Source organism: Oncorhynchus kisutch, linkage group LG29, assembly GCF_002021735.2.
Source record: "Oncorhynchus kisutch isolate 150728-3 linkage group LG29, Okis_V2, whole genome shotgun sequence".
NCBI classification, from domain to species: domain Eukaryota; kingdom Metazoa; phylum Chordata; class Actinopteri; order Salmoniformes; family Salmonidae; genus Oncorhynchus; species Oncorhynchus kisutch.
In genome coordinates this window covers 36814206-36819205 of record NC_034202.2, presented here as the reverse complement: position 1 = coordinate 36819205, position 5000 = coordinate 36814206, and the positions used below count along the sequence as shown (strand labels likewise).

At 43.4% G+C, this 5000-nt stretch overlaps 1 pseudogene; it reads left to right on the top strand.

Annotated features, from left to right (window-relative positions):
• The window catches only part of LOC109882516 (replication protein A 70 kDa DNA-binding subunit-like), a 70921-nt pseudogene that overhangs the window by 11428 nt on the left and 54493 nt on the right, over window positions 1-5000 (top strand).

The window sequence follows — 5000 nt, the reverse complement described above, 5'->3', positions numbered from 1 at the left end:
GTCAATTAGGTTAGTATTGTGGAGTAACTACAATGTTGTTGATCCATCCTCAGTTTTATCCTATCACAGCCATTAATCTCTGTAACTGTTTTAAAGTCACCATTGGCCTCATGGTGAAATCCTTGAATGGTTTCCTTCCTCTCCGGCAACTGAGTTAGGAAGGATGCCTGTATCTAGTGACTGGGTGTATTGATACACCATCCAAAGTGTAATGAATAACTTCACCATGATCAAAGGGATATTCAATGTCTGCTTTTTTCTTTTTGCCCATCTATTGAAGTGTGCCCTTATTTACGAGGCATTGGAAAACCTCCCTGGTCTTTGTGGTTCAATCTGTGTTTGAAATTCAATGCTCGACGGGGGGACCTTACCGATAATTGTATGTGTGGGTTACAGAGATGAGGTAGTCATTCAAAAATGATGTTTAAACACTATTATTGCACAAAGAGTGAGTCCATGCAACTTATTATATGACTTGTTAAGCATATGTTTACTTCTGAACTTATTCAGACTTGCCATAACAAAGGGGTTGAATAAACAAGACATTTCAGCTTTTCATTTTCTATTCATTCATAAAAATGTCAAAAAACATAATTCCACGTTGACATTATGAGGTATTGTGTTTTGGCCAGTGACAAGACATCTCAATTCTATCCAATTGAAATTCAGGCTGTAACACAACAGAATGTGGAAGAAGGTAGTGGGTGTGAATACTTTCTGAAACCGCTGTATATAGTGTTGGTTTATATCGTCTTTGTTTACAAACATTGGAGTAAAACAAGTGAATATTTTGGATTCTGTTGGGGTACGACAGTTGAACGTAGGTCATGAGGCATTTATAAATTATATTATTCAGGAATCAATGGCTACATATCATACATGTATAAGTCCAAAAATGGATGTGGTTCTTCTGATTGCTCCTTTAATGTAAAACTGAGTGGATTTCAAAATGCATCATTCAGGTGTTAGAAAACTGTCCTAGTCCTATTTAGCCCTATGTGCCTTGGTCAAATGTAGTGCACTATATAGGGAGTAGGCTGCCACTTGGGGACGCACAACCTACTGAATTCTGTAGTTCTGTAGTTATTCTCCTTCGAGATCGTGGACGAGAGCGTGAGTATGACTCTCCTGTGTGTGTGTGTGTCTGTGTCTGTGTCTGTGTCTGTGTCTGTGTCTGTGTCTGTGTCTGTGTCTGTGTCTGTGTCTGTGTCTGTCTGTCTGTCACCTTCAATGTCTCTGTATGTCAGACAACTATCTACTGTGTAGTAGTTAAGTTTATGCTTGAGTGACACTCTGCTGACAGTTTTGTGTGTTCATGCACGTGTGTGACAGTTTCTCAGTAAACTGTTGATTGACGCTGTGCTGACAGTGTCTCTGTGATTGACAGGGGGAGATCGGAGTAACAGCCTTCGACAAGGAAGTGGACAAGTTCTTCTCTTTGCTGGAGACGGGCAAGGTGAGCCTGTCTGTATTGACGCTTACTATACCTCTGTCCTGACCGCATCTAGCTACAGAGAAGAGATACTCACACTCTGAGGTGACCTGTGATCATTGTTTTACCTTTCACAGTGAGGTGACCTGTGATCATTGTCTTACCTTTCACAGTGAGTTGACCTGTGATCATTGTTTTACCTTTCACAGTGAGGTGACCTGTGATCATTGTTTTACCTTTCACAGTGAGGTGACCTGTGATCATTGTCTTACCTTTCACAGTGAGGTGACCTGTGACCCCCACTGGAACAGTACATACAGCTGATGTACCACAGTTGGTGTCAATTCCATTTAAATTCAGAAAGTAAACCAATTTTCAATTCTAAATCTTCCTCATTGAAAAGCATTGAAGTGAATTGGAATTGTAGTATTCTTCCAGAATTCACTGGAATTGAAGTAGATTTGACCCAACCCTGATATGTATTAGATTGTATTAGATTGTACTTGGCTGTTTTTGTAAAACACATGTGCTTGTACAGCTTTCTCTTCGGTCTCTGTACATAATTCAATAATAACTCAATTAGAGTTTCCATTAGTGCCCTATTGCCCTACAAGATATAAATAAATAGATACATTTATAAATAAAATAAATGAATGTCTCTATTTGGTCTGGCATTGACAGGGATGTGTGTGGTAGCTCATTAGATGAGAATGTCAATCTGGTTTGGTCTGGTATGGCATTGACAGGGATGTGTGTGGTAGCTCATTAGATGAGAATGTCAATCTGGTTTGGTCTGGTCTGGCATTGACAGGGATGTGTGTGGTAGCTCATTAGATGAGAATGTCAATCTGGTTTGGTCTGGTCTGGCATTGACAGGGATGTGTGTGGTAGCTCATTAGATGAGAATGTCAATCTGGTTTGGTCTGGTCTGGCATTGACAGGGATGTGTGTGGTAGCTCATTAGATGAGAATGTCAATCTGGTTTGGTCTGGTCTGGCATTGACAGGGATGTGTGTGGTAGCTCATTAGATGAGAATGTCAATCTGGTTTGGTCTGGTATGGCATTGACAGGGATGTGTGTGGTAGCTCATTAGATGAGAATGTCAATCTGGTTTGGTCTGGTCTGGTATTGACAGGGATGTGTGTGGTAGCTCATTAGATGAGAATGTCAATCTGGTTTGGTCTGGTATGGCATTGACAGGGATGTGTGTGGTAGCTCATTAGATGAGAATGTCAATCTGGTTTGGTCTGGTCTGGCATTGACAGGGATGTGTGTGGTAGCTCATTAGATGAGAATGTCAATCTGGTTTGGTCTGGTATGGCATTGACAGGGATGTGTGTGGTAGCTCATTAGATGAGAATGTCAATCTGGTTTGGTCTGGTATGGCATTGACAGGGATGTGTGTGGTAGCTCATTAGATGAGAATGTCAATCTGGTTTGGTCTGGTATGGCATTGACAGGGATGTGTGTGGTAGCTCATTAGATGAGAATGTCAATCTGGTTTGGTCTGGTATGGCATTGACAGGGATGTGTGTGGTAGCTCATTAGATGAGAATGTCAATCTGGTTTGGTCTGGTCTGGTATTGACAGGGATGTGTGTGGTAGCTCATTAGATGAGAATGTCAATCTGGTTTGGTCTGGTCTGGCATTGACAGGGATGTGTGTGGTAGCTCATTAGATGAGAATGTCAATCTGGTTTGGTCTGGTCTGGCATTGACAGGGATGTGTGTGGTAGCTCATTAGATGAGAATGTCAATCTGGTTTGGTCTGGTATGGCATTGACAGGGATGTGTGTGGTAGCTCATTAGATGAGAATGTCAATCTGGTTTGGTCTGGTCTGGCATTGACAGGGATGTGTGTGGTAGCTCATTAGATGAGAATGTCAATCTGGTTTGGTCAGGTCTGGCATTGACAGGGATGTGTGCGGTAGCTCATTAGATGAGAATGTCAATCTGGTTTGGTCTGGTCTGGTATTGTCAGGGATGTGTGTGGTAGCTCATTGGATGAGAATGTAAATCTGGTTTGGTCTGGTATTGACAGGGATGTGTGTGGTAGCTCATTGGATGAGAATGTCAATCTGGTTTGGTCTGGTATTGTCAGGGATGTTTGTGGTAGCTCATTGGATGAGAATGTCAATCTGGTTTGGTCTGGTATGGCATTGACAGGGATGTGTGTGGTAGCTCATTAGATGAGAATGTCAATCTGGTTTGGTCAGGTCTGGTATTGACACTGATGTGTATGGTAGCTCATTAGATGAGAATGTCAATCTGGTTTGGTCTGGTCTGGTATTGACAGGGATGTGTGCGGTAGCTCATTAGATGAGAATGTCAATCTGGTTTGGTCTGGTCTGGTATTGTCAGGGATGTGTGTGGTAGCTCATTAGATGAGAATGTCAATCTGGTTTGGTCTGGTATTGACAGGGATGTGTGTGGTAGCTCATTGGATGAGAATGTCAATCTGGTTTGGTCTGGTATTGTCAGGGATGTTTGTGGTAGCTCATTGGATGAGAATGTCAATCTGGTTTGGTCTGGTATTGACAGGGATGTGATGTGTGTTCATCACATCCCATTGTTCAGACCCTTTGCTCAGTACTTTGTTGAAGCAACTTTGGCAGCGATTACAGACTTGAATCTTCTTGGGTATGATGATACAAGCTCGGCACACCTGTATTTGTGGAGTTTCTCCCATTCTTCTCTGAAGATCCTCTCAAGCTCTGTAAGGTTGGATGGGGAGCGATGCTGCACAGCTATTTTCAGGTCTCTCCAGAGATGTTTGATTGGGTTCAGGTCCGGGCTCTATCTGGGACACTCAAGGACATTCAGACTTATTCCAAAGGAACTCCTGCATTGTCTTGGCTGTGTGCTTAGGGTCGTTTTCCTGTTGGAAGGTGAAACTTTGCTCCAGTCTGAGGTCCTGAGCACTCTGGGGCAGATTTTCATCAAGGATCTCTCTGTACTTTGCTCTGTTCATCTTTGCTCATTCCTGACTAGTCTCCCAGTCCCTGTTGCTGAAAAACATCCCCACCACCATGCTTCACTGTAGGGATGGTATAAGGTTTCCTCCAGAAGTGACACTTGGCATTCAGGCCAAAGAGCTCCGTCTTGGTTTCATCAGACCAGAGAATCTTGTTTCTCATGGTCTGAGAGTCCTGTAGGTGGCTTTTGGCAAACTCCAACCTGGCTGTCATGTGCCTAATACTGAGGAGTGGCTTCCATCTGGCCAGTCTACCATGAAGGCCTGATTGGTGGAGTGCTGCAGAGATGGTTGTAGTTCTGGAAGGTTCTCCCCTCCCCACAGAGGAACTATAGAGCTCTGCCAGAGTGACCATCAGGTTCTTGGTCACCTCCCTGACCAGGGCCCTTCTCCCCTGATTGCTCAGTTTGGCCGGGCGGCTCTAGGAAGAGTCTTGGTGGTTCCAAACTTCTTCCATTTAAGAATGATGGAGGCCAATGTGTTCTTGTGGATCTTCAATGCTGAAGACATTTTTTGGTACACCTCCCCAGATTTGTGCCTCGACACTATCCTGTCTTGGAGCTCTACGGACAATCCTTCGACCTCTTCTCGGAG